An 18,481-nucleotide genomic window follows, 5' to 3' on the forward strand; every position below is an offset into this window, starting at 1 on the left:
ACTGTCTGGCTCCGCCCCCTGGTGTTACCATCAAGCTCTGAGGGAGGTGACTAGATTTTATTGTGGTTGGCTGCTGTTACCTTTTTAGGGGGACGGGTGTTATGCAAGGGCCTACCTGTGACTGCCTGGCTAGTCCAGGGCGTCACACTTCCATTTCAATATGATCATTTGAACAGTGCTTCTTGGGATGTTTAAAGTTGTGGAAATCTATTTGTAACCAAATCTGGCTTTAAACTTATCCACAACAGTATCACGGACCTGCCTGTTGTGTTCCTTGGTCTTCATGATGCTCTCTGTGCTTTAAACAGAACACTGAGACTATCACAGAGCAGGTGCATTTATACGGAGACTTGATTACAAACAGGTGGCTTATATTTATCATCATCAGTCATTTAGGACAACATTGGATCATTCAAAGATCCTTAATGAGCTTCTGGAGTGAGTTTGCTGCACTGAAAGTAAAGGGGCCGAATAATATTGCTCGCCTCAATTTTCAGTTTATTCTTTCTTACAAAAGTTTAAAATAAGCAATAAATTTCGTTCAACTTCACAATTGTGTCCCACTTGTTGTTGATTCTTCACCATAACATTACATTTTTTTATCTTTATGTTTGAAGCCTGAAATGTGGGAAAAGGTTGAAAAATTCAAGGGGGCCGAATACTTTCGCAAGGCACTGTATATACATTATATAAACATCACTTATTTAAGAATTATAACATACATAGTGAACAAAGTGCATAGTGCAAATTTTTGAGATATTAGCAACCGTTTCAGTGGGGTTAATTGTTAGGAGGTACAAATCTGGTGCTGAATTTTGGTGCAGACATTTTAGCACCAAAAAAATTGCACCTCCTGTCAAACCGCACCAAAATGGAGTCAAAAACGTTTTTGGGGTTTTTTTTGCATTTTTTGACAAGAGATGCAAGAGATGCAAATTTGGTGATTAAATCTTTACACCATATTCATGCACCCAATCTACACCTCCTGGCAAAAAAACCACATCAAAACCACATGCGGTATGATGTGGCAGTGATGCGATTTTTTTTTTACCAGGAGGTGTACATTAGGTGCAGGATTATGGTGTAAAAATTTCAGCACAAAATCTGCATCTTTTGGCAAAAAACACGGTTTTATGCCAGGAGATGCAGGTCTGTGAACTCAGTGACCTCACCTGAGGTGAGGTCACTGAGTTTATTGAGGTCCCATGAGGTCAGGTCACCTGCAATCACAGGTGGAGAACCGTAGGAACCTGAGTGATGTCACCACTCATTGCGCGGCTGAGTCTCTGCCTGAAGCTCACAACGATCATGTTCTATGGTCAATCACTGTCACTTCAGATGTAGCAGAGCTGGGATTGTCATAGAACCTTGTGTGGATGACATTGGACCTTGGTGTTTTAGCGGTTAATAAAGGGATGAAAGAGGGTGGCTTTTTTGTATTTTATTTCAAATAATGTATTTTTTCGGTGTTTGTGTTTATTAGTTTTCAGTTACAGATTAGTAATGGGGGGTCTCATACACGCCTCCCATTACTAATCCAGGGCTTAGTAGCAGCTGTGGGGGCTGTCATTAACCCCTTATTACCCCAATTGCTACCGCACCAAGGCAATCATGTAGAGCCGAGTAAAGTGCCAGGACTGTCATAGCTAAGGGATGCGACAATCCTGGGTGGCCGCAGGCTGCTATTTTTAGGCTGGGGAGGGCAATAACCATGGGTATCCCCAGCCTGAGAATACCAGCCCCCACCTGTTGTTTTTATCATGACTGGGTATCAAAATTGGGGGACTGCACGCCAGTTTTTTTTAATTATTTATTTAATTTTTTTTTAAAAAAAAAAAGATGCATACGGTTTCTCTTACACAGCCAAAATAAGCGCACGGCTGGGGACTGCAGCCTGTAGCCGTATGCTTTATCTGTGCAGGATATCATAATACAGGGGAACTCTACGCCAAATTATTTTGTTTATTTATTTAATTTTAAACCAACCTAGACACAGACAGGGTCTGTGATCGCAAGCAGTCAGACACGCTGTCACTCAGGGTGGGGGCACATCTGACTGCAACTAATCGGGGACTGCCATTGGGTAGGGAAAACAGTGCATATAGATGAGCAATAATGAGCTGCCCCAAAAATAGAATGAGTAGCGCGGAAGCAGTTAGAGCTAAGTCGGAGACTTGGTAAGTATAATGCACTTGCTCCAATCCCACTATACCTTCTAGCACCATTGTTAAGCCACTAATTCTGGTCTCTATAGACTTATATGGGGACTGGTGTCCGGCTAGATATACGGGATCAATTCTGGGCTGGAGCTGGTTGTTTTTGTTTTTTAATCTGGTTAGACCAGTTGATCCCGGATACCTGCGAGTCCGCCCATCACTAATTTTAATGTATTTCACAAAATTCTGGGAACTTTCAAGGTCTCTGTCCCATATTAGGAGCAGGTCGTCTATGAAATGACTATACCATCTAATATGGGAGGAGAATGGATTGGTATTAGAGAAAATGGGCTCTTCCTGCCAAGCAAACATGTACAAGTTTGAAATAGGGGAGAAGCCCGCTCCCATTGATGCGCCTCCTTTTTGATTTAAAGTTGTCCATTGTAACAGAAATACTTATATGTCAGTAAGAACTCTACTGCAGAACAGATGAACTGTTATATTTTTTTAGATGTTGGAAAAGTGTTTGCAGTGCGAAATCATGAAGAATTGAAGGATACAGCGGAAAACTATCACATGTAAGAAAAATGCAATTATATGATAACAAAAAATTTCCAACAGAGGAAATAACGTGTTTAGAATCTTTGATATAAGTAGGTAACTAGAGATTGAAAATGTGAGTTCACCCAGGAACTGAGTCTTTCTCCCAAGCTCCCCATGCTAGTCAATATAGGTCTCATTTGGGGGAATTCATTTCTGTGCACTTTTGGGAGTGAATGAAAAATTGGAGGGATAGGGAATAATACACATACATTTTCAGATACCTTTTGTTATTAAAAGATAAAATAGAAGTGGACTCCCGCGCTGTCATAAGAAGATGGTCAGCAGTAATGGTTAAACGTGATTTTATTACACGTTTCGGAGATTACATCTCCTTCCTTCCTCAGATAATCACACATATACATCTGAGGAAGGAGATGTGATCTCTGAAACGTGTAATAAAATCACGTTTAACCAATATTGCTGACCATCTTTTTACGACAGCGTGGAGTCGACTTGTACTTTATCTTTTTATGCCAACTCCTCGTGGTGCCTGCTGCAGCCATAACCTACATGCTTCTAATAGCAGTTGTGACTATTTTTAACAACTGCATCAGGTGAGCACATCTGATTTTCATAAAAACGCTTGTATCGTTAGTTTCCTATTAACGCCTTTTGTCTTTTCAGTCTGCTACATACAGATAACTTTTCTGAAATACCACCAGCTGAAACTCCTTCTTTTAATAAATTTTCAGTTTTTTGATATGCAACAGTGGGGTTGTGGTAGACGTCAAATTCTTTTAACATTGTAATATTTAACATGTTATAAAGCCCAACATTAAAGAGGACGATTGATCCCCCATTGTCCGACTGTCACACTATGAGGTCCGAATTAGATTTTAATGGAGAAAGAGCCTTCTTCTCTAATGGTGTAATGTTCTCTTTATGTTGGTTAGTCCTGATATTCTTTTTTAATTTCAAGGATTCTCAGGTACTGAAATATGTCCAGAGCCGGTGGGCAGGACTGGAAGAGGTAAAAATATGGATTTTTTTATATTCAAGGTGGGATCTGGATTTCTGTCTTCACTATTATTCTCCTGTTCCAATTGATGATTTTGTTCCTGAAAAGTGCCAATTGTTTGCACTTGTATTTGTATTGTATTTGCTGGTATCAGTGTGTCCATATTTGACTGTTGTTCAATTCCATCCTGGTCAAAGTACTCACAACGTAGTGTAGGGTACAGAAAAAACTTATTAACATCTAAGATAATCTTATACAGATTAAATTCATTAGTTGTAACAAAAGTTAATCATTTTGAGAGTTATGATTCCTCTTCCTTTGTTTTAATATAACTAGACAAATTGATTACTTTCATCTCCTGACGTTTTTGTGTCTCAGAGGATATTGATTTCTGACATTGGTGTTTCCTCCCTCCTATCTTTGTTTTATCCCATTTTTTGAGGTCGTCTGATTTTCCAGTAAAGTTGTATTGGACTGAATGTAATGAGTTCCGTTTCTTTGTCTGTTCTGAGCACCTCTGATGTTAAGGCCCCGTCACACGCAGTGATATCGCTAGCAATATTGCTAGCGAGCGTAACCGCCCCCGTCATTTGTGCGTCATGGGCAAGTCGCTGCCCGTGGCGCACAATATCGTTAGGAGCCATCACACGGTCTTACCTGCCTAGCGACGTCGCGGTGGCTGGCGAATCGCCTCCTTTCTAAGGGGGCAGCTCGTGCGGCGTCACAGCGGCGTCACTAAGCGGCTGCCCAATAGAAGCGGAGGGGCGGAGATGAGCGGACGTAACATCCCGCCGACCTCCTTCCTTCCTCATTGCCGGTGGCCGCAGGTAAGCTGTAGCGATGTGTGCTGCCTCGGGAACGCCGAATAACCTGCGTCCTCAACAATGAACGATTTTTTTAAAAGGAACGACGTGTTAACGGTGGACGATTTGGTGAGTATTTTCCATCGTTAACTGTCGCTCGTTGGTGTCACACGCAACGACGTCGCTAACGATGCCGGATGTGCGTCACAGAATCCGTGACCCCGGCGATATATCGTTAGATACGTCACTGAGTGTGACGGGGCATTTAGAGAGGTCTGTAGATGTATCTCAGATAAATCCTTAGAAAAATTTCCTTCAGAATAATCTGCTGAGTTATCGTTACCTATGAATCTGATCCTTTTATGTTCCCAAGTGCGTCTATTTTTTCTCTTATATTTAACCCCTTCACAACCATGGACGGATATATCCGTCATGGAGTGTGTCCCGTTAAGCCCCGCCCCCTGCCGCGGGCAGGCAGCGGTCGGCACACATATCAGCTGTTTTCAACAGCTGACATGTGTGCCTGCTAGCCGCGGGTGGAATCGCTTCCACCCGCGGCCATTAACCCCTTAAATCTTGCTGCCAAAGTCTGGCAGCAAGATCTAAATGCGTGCGGCCATGTTTTTTACTTACCGCCGACCCCCCCCACCGGAAGTCACGTGCGTGATCACGTGACTATCGGTGGTTGCCATCGTAGCACAGGGTCATGTGATGACGCCTGCAGCTACGAAGTTTCACTTTCGTTTTTCCTCGGCCGGGAGCAGAGGGAAAAAGAAAGTGAATATTTCTGCTGTTTACAGCTGTATAGCTGTGATCAGCAGATAGCGATCGGATTGCTGATCGCTATAGCCCCCTAGTGGGACTAGTAAAATTAAAAAAAAAGTAAAAAAAAAGTTTTAAAAATCACCCCCCTTTCCCCCCATTGAAAATTAAAGGGTTAAAAAATAAATAAATATACACATATTTGGTATCGCCGCGTTCAGAAATGCCCGATCTATCAAAATATAAAATCAATTAATCTGATTGGTAAACGGCGTAGTGGCAAAAAAATTCCAAACGCCAAAATTATGTTTTTTGGTCGCCGCAAGTTTTACGCAAAATGCAATAACAGGCGATCAAAACGTAGCATCTGCGCAAAAATGACACCATTAGAAACGTCAGCTCGAGACGCAAAAAATAAGCCATCACTAAGCCATAGATCCCAAAAAATAAGAATGATACGTGTTTCGGAAAATGGCGCAAAACGTGCGCGACTTTTATTGGACAAACTTGTGAATTTTTTTAACCCCTTAGATACAAGTAAACCTATACATGTTTGGTGTCTACAAACTCGCACCGACCTCAGGCATCATACCCATATATCAGTTTTACCATATAGTGAACACCGTGAATAAAACATCCCAAAAACTATTGTGCCATCACACTTTTTTTGCAATTTTTCCGCATTTGGAATTTTTTTGCTGTTTTCCAGTACACCATATGGTAAAACTTATGATTTCATTTAAAAGTACAACTTGTCCCACAAAAAACAAGTCCTCATATGGCAAGATTGACGGAAAAATAAAAATGTTACGGCTCTCGGAAGAAGGGGAGCAAAAAACAAAAACGCAAAAACGGAAAGTGCCCCGGGGCTGAAGGGGTTAAGGATAGATCTCGTAGAAGATTTTGAGTATGTGTTCTTTTTCTACATGTATATTTCGCTACGTAAATAATCTTTTTCATCACAGTCAAATTTTGACTTCTTCCTTTCGATGATTTTTTCTTTCTATTGTACTATTTCTGTGTTAGGTTTTCATTCCATTCTCATATTCTTTGTGTGAAGTCATAATATTCTTTAATTCTGTAATCTTTTGTTTAGTATTGACTAATGTCTGTTGTTCATGTTCCATAATCAGACTCATTAATCGAAAGGAACAATCATTGAGTATTTCAGTGTACTTCATATTGAATTCATCAGAATAATTTGTGGTCAGTAATTTTTTTATGTGTACAACATGCGGTATCATTTTTGGGGGAAGATACTATATGATTGTATCATTGTACTGTCCCACCAAGTTTTCAGTTCCTTAATTGTTACATTTTCCAGAGACAACAATATTTTGTCATCCGTTGTAATGTGTCATAAAAATTTCCGTAGCTTTATGCCGCGTTATAGAATTCTCATCATTCACTCCTTCCATATGAGGATTAGATGAGTTAGATGATGTGGCTTCCATACCACTATACAACTGTTTAAACAGGTATATACAGTGCTGGCCAAAAGTATTGGCACCCTTGTAATTCTGTCAGATAATACTCAGTTTCTTCTTGAAAATGATTGCAATCCCAAATTCTTTCGTATGATTATCTTCATTTAATTTGTCTTCTATGAAAAAAAAATTAATTGTCATAAAGCCAAATTCGATTTAATTCCACACCAAACATAAAAAAAGGGGTGGACAAAAGTATTGGCACTGTTTGAAAAATCATGTGATGCTTCTCTAATTTGTGTAATTAACAGCACCTTTAACTTACCTGTGGCACCTAACAGGTGTTGGCAATAACTAAATCACACTTGCAGTTAGTTAACATGGATTAAAGTTGACTCAACCTCTGTCCTGTGTCCTTGTGTGTACCAGATTGAGCATGGAGAAAAGAAAGAAGACCAAAGAACTGTCTGAGGACTTGAGAATCCAAATTGTGAGGAAGCATGAGCAATCTCAAGGCTACAAATCCATCTCTAAAGACCTGAAAGTTCCTGTGTCTATGGTGTGCAGTGTCATCAAGAAGTTTAAAGCCCATGGCACTGTGGCTAACCTCCCTAGATGTGGAAGGAAAAGAAAAATTGATGAGAGATTTCAACGCAAGATTGTGCGGATGGTGGATAAAGAACCTCGACTAACATCCAAACAAGTTCAACCTGCCCTGCAGTCTGAGGGTACAACAGTGTCAACCCGTACTATCCGTCGGCGTCTGAATGAAAAGGTATGGTAGGATACCCAGGAAGACCCCACTACTTACCCCGAGACATAAAAAAGCCAGGCTGGAGTTTGCGAAAACTTACCTGAGAAAGCCTAAAACGTTTTGGAAGAATGTTCTCTGGTCAGATGAGACAAAAGTAGAGCTTTTTGGGAAAAGCCATCAACATAGAGTTTACAGGGGAAAAAAAAGAGACATTCAAAGAAAAGAACACGGTCCCTACAGTCAAACATGGCGGAGGTTCCCTGATGTTTTGGGGTTGCTTTGCTGCCTCTGGCACTGGACTGCTTTACCGTGTGCATGGCATTATGAAGTCTGAAGACTACCAACAAATTTTGCAGCATAATGTAGGGCCCAGTGGGAGAAAGCTGGGTCTTCCTCAGAGGTCATGTGTCTTCCAGCAGGACAAAGACCCAAAACACACTTCAAAAAGCACTAGAAAATTGTTTGATAGAAAGCACTGGAGACTACTAAAGTGGCCAGCAATGAGTCCAGACCTGAATCCCATAGAACACCTGTGGAGAGATCTCAAAATGGCAGTTTGGAGAAAGCACCCTTCAAATCTCAGGGACCTGGAGTAGTTTGCCAAAGAAGAATGGTCTAAAATTCCAGCAGAGCATTGTAAGAAACTCATTGATGGGTAGCGGAAGCGGTTGTTTGCAGTTATTTTGGCTAAAGGTTGTGCAACCAAGTATTAGGCTAAGGGTGCCAATACTTTTGTCTGGCCCATTTTTGGAGTTTTGTGTGAAATGATCAATGATTTGATTTTTGTTTCATTCTCTTTTGTGTTTTTTCATTGCAAGTAAAATAAATGAAGGTAATAATAACAAAGAATTTGTGATTGCAATAATTTTCAAGAAGAAACTGAGTATTATCTGACAGAATTGCAGGGGTGCCAATACTTTTGGCCAGCACTGTATAATAAAGCTAAATTTTTAGTCCTTATGTGAATAAAGGAACTAAAATATAGTATATTTATATACAACTGGAAGGGTGGAATATGTTTTACAAAAGAGGGAGCAAAACCGCATTGGATAATGTGAACAAAAAGAAAACTTTTGTCAGCTCACCTAATATGTATGAAAATCCATTGCAGTGGGTTCTGCTAGTGCAATCAGAAAATTGATGGGAAGAGGAGAATATCTGGCACAGCTGCGGACATATCATTGGTGCTGCCCCCTGTAACCACACAGGGGCCCAGGATGAAAAGGGCTGATATATTGTTCTTGCACAGGGACCCTTTTTAGTCTGTGTCCACCAGTGATCCAGCAAAATCATCCTTTGTTGGAGTCCATAGATTAAAAATACAGATCAATGCAAAAAAAAAATCAATGTATGAAAATGTTAGTAGCACAGTCCTTATTCATTGTGTGTAGTATATACAGTACATGTGGTGATAGGATCTTATGTCATATCCTCCTGATCGTAAAAAATCTGATATAATGGACTAAATTCTCAGATACTTATATAAATATGTAGCGATAATAATTAATTATTATCAAATATTTCTTTATAATGTTATATCTTATTTAATATGAAGTCCCGACAGAGATCTGGTTTGTAATACAAAGATCCACCAGGCTTCTCGATTCAGAAGCTCCCTCTGCTGGTCACCTCCTGTTGGTGGATTGATTCTTTCGATCCCTTGGATTTTGCATGATGATAAATTTCCGTTGTGTTTTTGTGAAAAATGTTCAGTAGCTGCTGAGCTCTTAGTGAATAATTTATTTGTAGGGTCAGATAAATGTCTACGTATTGTCTTCTATGATGGCCATCGTGCAGCCAACATACTGCGATACATATAAATCACAATTGATAAGATACACCCTAAAAACTGTTACAATTAATATAGTTTTTCATACTATAACTCATTACAGTAGACCTAGAGTGGAACGATTTAGACTGATCAGCGTAATTGCAACACATGCAAACTGAATGGCCACATCCAGTCCCACCCACTGATTCTGGACACATTTCTGGACCTTATTGAGGAAGAATTCTTGAAGGTAAAAAAAAAATTCAGGACTAACCAACATTAAGAGAACATTACACCATTAGAGAAGAAGGCTATTTCTGCATTAATATCTAACTCAGACCTCATAGGCATAGTGTGACAGTCAAACAAAGGGGGATCAATCGTCCTCCTTAATTCATTTCTTTATAACAAGTTAAATATTACAATATTGGAAGAAGTTGAAGACTATCAGGAACTGAGTGACAATCTCACAGTTGCATATCAAAAAACTTTGGAATGATTATTAAAATGAGTTTCAATTGGTAGTTTTTCACAAATGTTATCCGAAAATGTATATGTAGAATTCCCTATTATTCCAATTTTTCATTCACTCTCAAAAGTACACAAAAATTAATTCAACCGCCCCATGAGACCTACATTGGCTATTATTGGGAGCTTGGGAGAAAGACTCAGTTGCTGGGTGGACACACATCTTCAACTTCTAGATAGAGAGTTACCTACTTATACCAAAGATTCTAAAAATGTTATTTCCTTTCTAGATAATTTTTTTATATCTAATACACTGTGTGCAGAACTATTAGGCAAGTTGTATTTTAGAGGATTTTTTTTTTATTATTGATCAACAACTATGTTCTCAATCAACCCAAAACACTCATAAATATCAAAGCTTAATATTTTTGGAATTTGGAGTAGTTTTTTTTTTAGATTTGGCTATCTTAGGAGGATATAGTTATATAGGAGGATATGTTTGTGCAAGTAACTATTACTGTGCAGAATTATTGGGCAACTTAATAAAAATCATATATATTCCCATCTCACTTGTTTATTTTCACCTGGTAAACCAATATAACTGCACAAAATTTACAAATAAACATTTCTGACATGCAAAAAGAAAACCCAAAAATATTTAGTGACCAATATAGCCACCTTTCTTTATGATGACACTTAACAGCCTACCATCCATAGATTCTGTCAGTTGCTTGATTTGTTTACAATCAATATTGCGTGCAGCAGCCACCACAGCCTCCCAGACACTGTTCCGAGAGGTGTACTGTTTTCCCTCCCTGTAGATCTCAAGTTTTATGAGGGACCACAGGTTCTCTATGGGGTTCAGATCAGGTGCACAAGGGGGCCATGTCATTATTTTTTCATCTTTTAGACCTTTAATGGCCAGCCACGCTGTGGAGTAGTTGGATGCATGTGATGGAGCATTGTCCTGCATGAAAATCATGTTTTTCTTGAACGATACCGACTTCTTCCTGTACCACTGCTTGAAGAAGTTGTCTTCCAGAAACTGGCAGTAGGTCTGGGAGTTGAGCTTCACTTCATCCTCAGCCCGAAACCCACAAGTTCATCTTTGATGATACCAGCACATAACAGTACCGCACCTCCACTTTGCTGGCGTTGGAATGGAGCTCTTCTGCCCTTTACTGATTCAGCCTCTGGCCCATCCATCTGGTTCATCAAGAATCACTCTCATTTCATCAGTCCATAAAACCTTTTAAAAATCAGTCTTAAGATATTTCTTGGCCCAGTCTTGACGTTTTATCTTATGTTTCTTGTTCAAAGGTGGTCATTTTTCTTCCTTACCTTGGCCATGTCCCTGAGTATGGCACACCTTGTGCTTTTTAATACTCCAGTAACGTTGCATCTCTGAAATATGGCCAAACTGGTGGCAAATGGCATCTTGGCAGCTTCACGCTTGATTTTCCTCAATTCATCAACAGTTATTTTGCGCCTTTTTTGCCCAACATGCTTCTTGTGACCCTGTGGGCTATTTGCCATGAAACGCTTGATTGTTCAGTGATCATGCTTCAAAAGTTTGGCAATTTCAAGACTGCTGCATCTTTCTGCAAGACATCTCACAATTTTGGACTTATCAGAGACCGTCAAATCTCTCTTCTGACCCATTTTGCAAAGGAAAGGAAATTAAGCACACCTTATATAGGGTGTTGATGTTGTTATGTGGCGCCCCAGGACCTGGCCGCCACAACAGCATTGCCCCTCCAAGGGTGATGCTGAGCCTGGAGGTAATTGGGAGGTGTATTGGCCAGTAGGTACCAACATCCAACACCATCCTCTCTCAGGCCAGCAGGGGGAGCTCTGAACCTGGAGTTCCAGGGAGCATTCCTCAAGTCTGACCTGAGGGAGGAGTAAGTGGTCAGTCTGTAGAGAGAAAGCAGAGAGAACAGACGCAGAGTAGTGGTGTCCTGTGGACTGGGGCCTGGAGCTGGAGTAGCTTGGCCCAGTGAAGCAGGAGGAGCAGAGAGGCACAGAAGAGACTCGGACATCGGAGTCTGTGGTTGTCAGGGTGTAAAATCCTTCCCTGGTAGCCGAATCCGGAGAGCAGGAGAGCTGCAAGCCCCCTGACCCAGAAGCAATCTGAAGGTACAGCTGCATCCCAAGGGCCCGGTGTGGACTCCAGCAGAGAAACACCAGAGAGGGCCTGCGCAGCCTACCACACAGAAAAAGGGATGAACCACTGGTCCCAGCAGCAAGAGGGCCATTGCCAATCCAGAGAGCAGGGTCCTATAACAGTAAGGAAAGAACAGGAGTAGGCCTCATACTCATCTGGCCAAAAAGATACCTCAGTTACTTCCAGGCCGGCCGGAGCCCTCTACCACCTATAACGGTCTCCCAGGACTAACCGTTTGCAAAGTAAAAGAGGAGAAGGTAAAGAGACTGTTGTTTGTGTCCGGTCCTTTCACCGCCTGTCGGCCCTGCACTACACCTTACACCATAGACTCTCACGAGCACCAACAGTATCCCCGGGGCACCACTCCACCTGTGGGGAACAGTACCACCATTGCTGCCATTCCATCACCCCGGAGGCCTCATACAGCAGCGGCGGCTTAATAGCCGCAAACCACAGGTGGCGTCACGACAAATATAAACTTTATTCACCCCAAGTCACCAGCCATATTAACTGACTCCCACCAGGGCCACAGAGCCGGGCCCCACCACCACTGACGACCCCCGGACTAGTCCGGCCCGGCACCGGGTGTCCCATAGCCCTGGGGTGGGCGAGTCAGTTACACCACACCCCTCCTCATTAGAGAGATGCACACCTGATTTACTTAATTCGTAGTTGGCTCAAGCTTATACAGATTGGAGTAGGACAACATGTATAAAAAAGTATTATGTGATCAAAATACTCATTTGCCTAATAATTTTGCACACAGTGTATTTACTCCCTTTTCTTTATTTCCCCCTGTGCACATATTGTCTTTACCTCCGTGAGTGACTGCTGTGAGTTAGAGATTTAGTTCCTCCCTCTCTGTTTGTGTTAGGATTTATCACTCTTGTCCCGACCTCCTCCCGGGATGGGGGTGAGGGGCATTAAACCAGGGCTTCTCAGTAGTTAGGTTTATGCTGGCGGTCCAGACCTTGCCATCATCATGCATACCTCTGGAATATAGGACAGTTAAGGGCTCCCCTAGCCTGAGGGTGTAACGCTCACCACTGCAGATGGCAAAGTAGTGAGCAGGAATGGACTCACAGGAGAACCCCATGCTTACTCTTTAGTGGGAGTGGCTTGACTAAGCGCCCACTGCGAGGCAGACGCCAGGTGCCACTCCCAGGTTAGTGACTGAGACCTTGGCAGCTGACACCCTTGGTAGGGACAGACATTGATAAACGGACAGTCTTTAGTACAGCAAGGACCTCCAGGAAGACTGATGCAGATGGCATGGCTGGAGTGGATGGACACAGTCACTAGTAAAGATGGGACCACTGGGGTAGCTGATGCAGATGACATAGCTGGGGAGGACGGATACAGTCACTTGTAAAGCTGGGAACACCAAGGTAGCTGAGGCAGATGGCATAGCTAGGAAAGACTGACGGGTAATAAAGAGAAAAAAGAAAAAATATTTTTTCAGCTCACCATTCAGAAATTCATCATTCCCAACAGGCAATGAAAGCAGTGCACGGACCGGTCTCCGGGTAGTTGACTGTGAAAAATAGATGAAGGGTCCAGCACAATCCAAGAAAATTCTTGTCATATGAATACCGATATCTTCTGAAGTAAAAGGGATTCTTTATTGATGCATATTTAAAAAATAGGTGAAAATAAATTATTATAATAACACTGGGTAGAAAGCCAATAAATAGAATGTCATTATAAAAGTGCACAGTGCATAATGAAATCATTCATCACTAATTGCGCAAATAATCAAAGTGCAAAGTGCATTGCATTCCTATTCATATACTTTATGTGGTGTGATCCATGCGCAGTAACACCACCTAATGTCCAGCAGGGGGAGCTCAAGATTAGGGGAGTGCTCATCACAGCAAATTAAAGTGCGAATGCATAACCATCAAAATAGTTATTATAGTGTGAGAGTACTTTCAAAAGCTGCAATTTTATCAATTTATCACAATGCAAACACCTTAACACAGGAAAGCAGTCTTGCAGCTATACAAAGAAAGAGGACTCAGGATATCAGGTACTAATGCACAAAGGACACACCATACATATTACCAGCGATTGAGATCAGTGCCCACAAAGGGAAAATAGAGTACTAATAGAGAAGTTCACCTGATCATATACAATATATGAAAAGCACAGAATAAACTCACCATAAGTGATTAATAGCCATATGTTCAAAATCAGTTAATACTTACAAGGATCAAGAATCAAGGTCTGCCCACCCCTATCACTCCAACATACGTTTCGTAGAAACTTCCTCAGGGAACGCATGTCATGTTGGAGGGGTGAGGGTCGGCATTTAAGACACTGAAGGCCAATGAACAGCTGAGCGTGGATCAGCTAATCCGCTGGGTAAAGCAAATGAGTCATATAACGGCGTATGCGTCATTCATACATACCACAAACACGGAAGTCCTGCACAGCGGGCAGCAAGGAGAAAGTGTCTGTAGCCATTATGGAGACGGCGCTTGCGCAATAGCACCAATTGCCGCTGGCAGGACAACCTGTGGTCGTACTTCAGAGCATGCGCACAGACTCAAAGGTTGCACTTAGTTTCTACTACCAGTTAGCTGTTTGTATAATAAATAAATATAGGGACTGATAGATATGTTATTATAGAACATTAAATAAATTATACAAAAGGAATCACATCCAAATCCTCAAATTGTGATCATAATAAATTATCATCGTGATCATAATAAATTATTTTCACCTGTTTTTTAAATATGCATCAATAAAGAATCTCTTTTACTTAAGAAGATATCGGTATTCATATGACAAAAATTTTCTTGGATTATGCTGGACCCTTCATCTATTTTTCACAGTCAACTACCCGGAGACCAGTCAGAGGATCACAGTCCATGCACTACTTTCACTGCCTAATGGGAATGGTGAATTTCTGAATGGTGAGCTGAATTTTTTTTTTCTTGTTTCTCTTTATTACCAATCACCATTTTTTTCGTGCTCCCTTCAGTCATATACAAGGTCCATTGGGACAGTATTTTCTAGTATAAAAGTGTCTTGAATATTTTTTATCATACCGTAGTCTTCTTTCTTTTGATTAATATGACTACACAACCTGTGTCGAGCAGTTTCAAATTGTTCCAAGTTGAGCCTATGGATGATACTATTCGCATGAACAAAGTTTCGACATTATTTGCTTCCAATGTAAAAAAAATTTCCAGCAGTTGCTCAGCTGAATTTAAAAAGAGCTATAAGGAGCTGGAAAAAGTTCTGTCACAAAGAATGAGACTCTGATTGGACATCACAACTTTACAGCAATATTTGACTGAAGAAATGATTGATCCCTAGATTTTTACGCATTATAAAAAATTGTAATGTGGAATTTGGTGAAGATTTCACCGCTAAGTGGAATACGGTTTTGTCCACATGTTCCCTCAATTTGATGTGTTTGATCATCAAATACGAGGAAACCAAATTGAGGACCCTGGAAAATCCTATACCAGAGTTTCAGGATAAATTTAACACATTTTCTGTGAATGATTTTCAGAAGTTTCAAGAAAAAATTAACATCAGCATCAACAAACTAGAGGATTCCATCATGCAAATGAAGAAAAAGAAGTTGGAGAGGGATTATAATGACTATAGTAACAATATGGTATACACATGGAGAAAACACTATGACAAGAAACAATTCAGACCTAGATCTATTCTGAGAGAACCTGCTGTTTCAGGTGATTATCGTGAGTGGCGGAGGTCCAGAGTAAGTTTCAGTTCAACTGAGCCTGAGACTTCTGACCCTACAACAGATTTTTCTGATGCCGAACATGTTGATCAAAGTTTTACCTCGAATGTCTCTGGTAAGAATAATAATAATAATAGCAATAAAAAAAGATATAAGAGAAATTACCCTCCAAAGGGTACACAGCATGTTTTTAACACCGCTATGAATCAGTCATGGAGGGTATTATGTTCCATCATAACTGTGGAAGACAGTAACGGGGAGGTAGGAGACACAAGAAGCCCAAGGAGCTGCACGTATTATGTCCAGAAAAAACAAGAAATCCAGTTTCGACATATAGTATTAACCCCTTAAAGACGAAGCCAGTTTTGTACTCAATGCCCAGGACATTTTTTGCAATTTTGACCAGTGTCACTTCATAAGGTTATAACTCTGGAACGCTTTAATGGATCCCGGTGATTCTGAGATTGTTTTTTGTGACATATTGGGCTTTATGTTAGAGGTAAATTTAGGATGATATTTTTTTATTTTATTTGTGAAAAAATCTGAAATTTGACAAAAAAAATAAAAATTTTGCAATTTTCAAAATTTTAAATTTTATGCCCATAAACCAGAGAGTTATGTCACACAAAATAGTTAATAAATAACATTTCTCACTTGTTTACTTTAGATCAGCGCAATTTTTGAAACAAAATTTTTTGGGGTTAGGAAGTTAGAAGGGTTCAAAGTTCATCAGCAATTTCCCATTTTTTCAACAAAATTTACAAAACCAATTTTTTTAGGGACCACATCCCATTTGAACTGACTTTGAGAAGCCTAGGTGACAGAAAATACCCAAAAGTGACACCATTCTAAAACCTGCACCCCTTAAGGTACTCAAAACCACATCCAAGAAGTTTATTAACCCTTCAGGTGCTTCACAGGAACTAAAGTAATGTGAAATGAAAAAAAAAAAAAATTAACATTTTACCTAAAAATGTTGCTTTAGCACTAATTTTCTTACTTTTTCAAGAGGTAACACCAAAAATTGGACCTGTCACTTTGTTACCCACTTTCTTATGAGCACGCCGATACCCCACATGTGGTCAGAAACCTTTGTTTGGGTAAGTGGGAGGGCTTGGAACGAAAGGAGCAATATTTGAATTTTGGAAAGCAAAGTTGGCTGAAACAGATTGCGGGCACCATGTTGCATTTCCAGATCCCCTAAGGTACCTAAACAGCAGGAACCCCCCTCAAGTGACCCCATTTTGGAAACTAGACCCCTTAAGGCTTCTATTGAGGGGTATAGTGAGCATTTTGGACCCACAGGTACTTCACAGATTTTGATAACGTTACGTTGTCATATTGAAAATTGACATTTTGTTTCTCAAAAATGTTGCTTTAGCATCAATTCTTTCACTTTCTCAAGAGGTAATTCCAAAAATTTGACCCAAATCTTTGTTACCCACTTTCTTATGACCGCGGTGATACCTCACATGTGGTCTGAAACCTTTGTATGAACAAATGAGAGGGCTTGGAACGAAAGGAGCAATATTTGAATTTTGGAAAGGAAATTTGGCTGAAAAAGATTGCGGGCACCATGTCGCATTTGGAGGACCCCTAAGGTACGTAAACAGCAAAAAACCACCACAAGTGACCCCATATTGGGAACTTGGCCTCTCAAGGAATTTATCTAGATATTTGGTGAGTACCCTGAACCCCCAGGTGCTTCACAGAAGTTTAAAATGTTGAGCCATGAAAATAAAAAAATAAAATTTTACCACAAAATTGTTACTTCAACCAGGTAGTTTTTTTTCACAAGGGTAACAGGAAAAAAATCACCATGAAATTTATTGTGCAATTTCTCCTGAGTTTGGTGATATCTTATATGTGGTGGAAATCAACTGTTTGGGCACACGGCAGGTCTTGGAAGGGAAGGAGTGCAATTTGACTGCAAAATTGGCTGGAATCAATAGCGGACACCATGTTGCATTAGGAGAGCCCCTGAGGTGCCTAAGCAGTGGAGGTCCCCCACAAGTCACACCATTCTGGAAAATAGACCCCTCAAGGAATTTATCTAGATGTTTGGTGAGCGCCCTGAACCCCCAGCTGCTTCACAGAAGTTTATAATGTTGAGCTGTGAAAATAAAAAAAATACATTTTTACCACTAAATTGTTACTTCAACCACATAGATTTTTTTTTTAACAAGAGTAAAAGGAAAAAAATCAGCATAAAATTTATTGTGCAATTTCTCCTGAGTATGCTGATACCTTATGTGTGGTGGAAATCAACTGTTTGGGGGTGCATAGCAGGGCTCGGAAGGGAAAAAGTGCCATTTGACTGAACATTTGGCTGGAATAATTAGTGGACGCTATGTCGCATTTGGAAAGCCCCTAAGGTGCCTAAACAGTGGAGGTCCCCCACAAGTGACCCCATTCTGGGACACCTCAAGGCTTTTATCTAGGTGTTTATTGAGCATTTTGAATCCACAAATACTTCACAGAATTTGATAAGCTTAGGTTGCCATATTGAAAATTTTCATTTTTTTCACAAAAATGTTTCTTTAGCATCACAATTCTCACTTTTTCAAGAGGCAATAACAAAATGTGGACCCCACAGGTTGTTATCCAATTTCTTGTGAGCGCAGGGATACCCCATATGTGGCCAAAAACCTCTGTTTGGATAAATGGGAGGGCTTGGAATGGAAGGAGCACCATTTGAATTTTGGAAAAGTTGAAATAAATTGCGCGCACCATGTCACATTAGCAGGGCCTTTTGGGTACCTATACATTAGAAACCCCCACAAGTGACCCCATTTTGGAAACTGGACCCCTCAAGGATTTTATTCAGGAGTATAGTAAGCATTTTGAATCCACAGGTACTTCACAAAAATGTTGCTGTAGCAACAATATTCTCA

This window comes from Anomaloglossus baeobatrachus, chromosome 2 (assembly GCF_048569485.1).
Source record: "Anomaloglossus baeobatrachus isolate aAnoBae1 chromosome 2, aAnoBae1.hap1, whole genome shotgun sequence".
Classification (NCBI taxonomy): Eukaryota; Metazoa; Chordata; class Amphibia; order Anura; family Aromobatidae; genus Anomaloglossus; species Anomaloglossus baeobatrachus.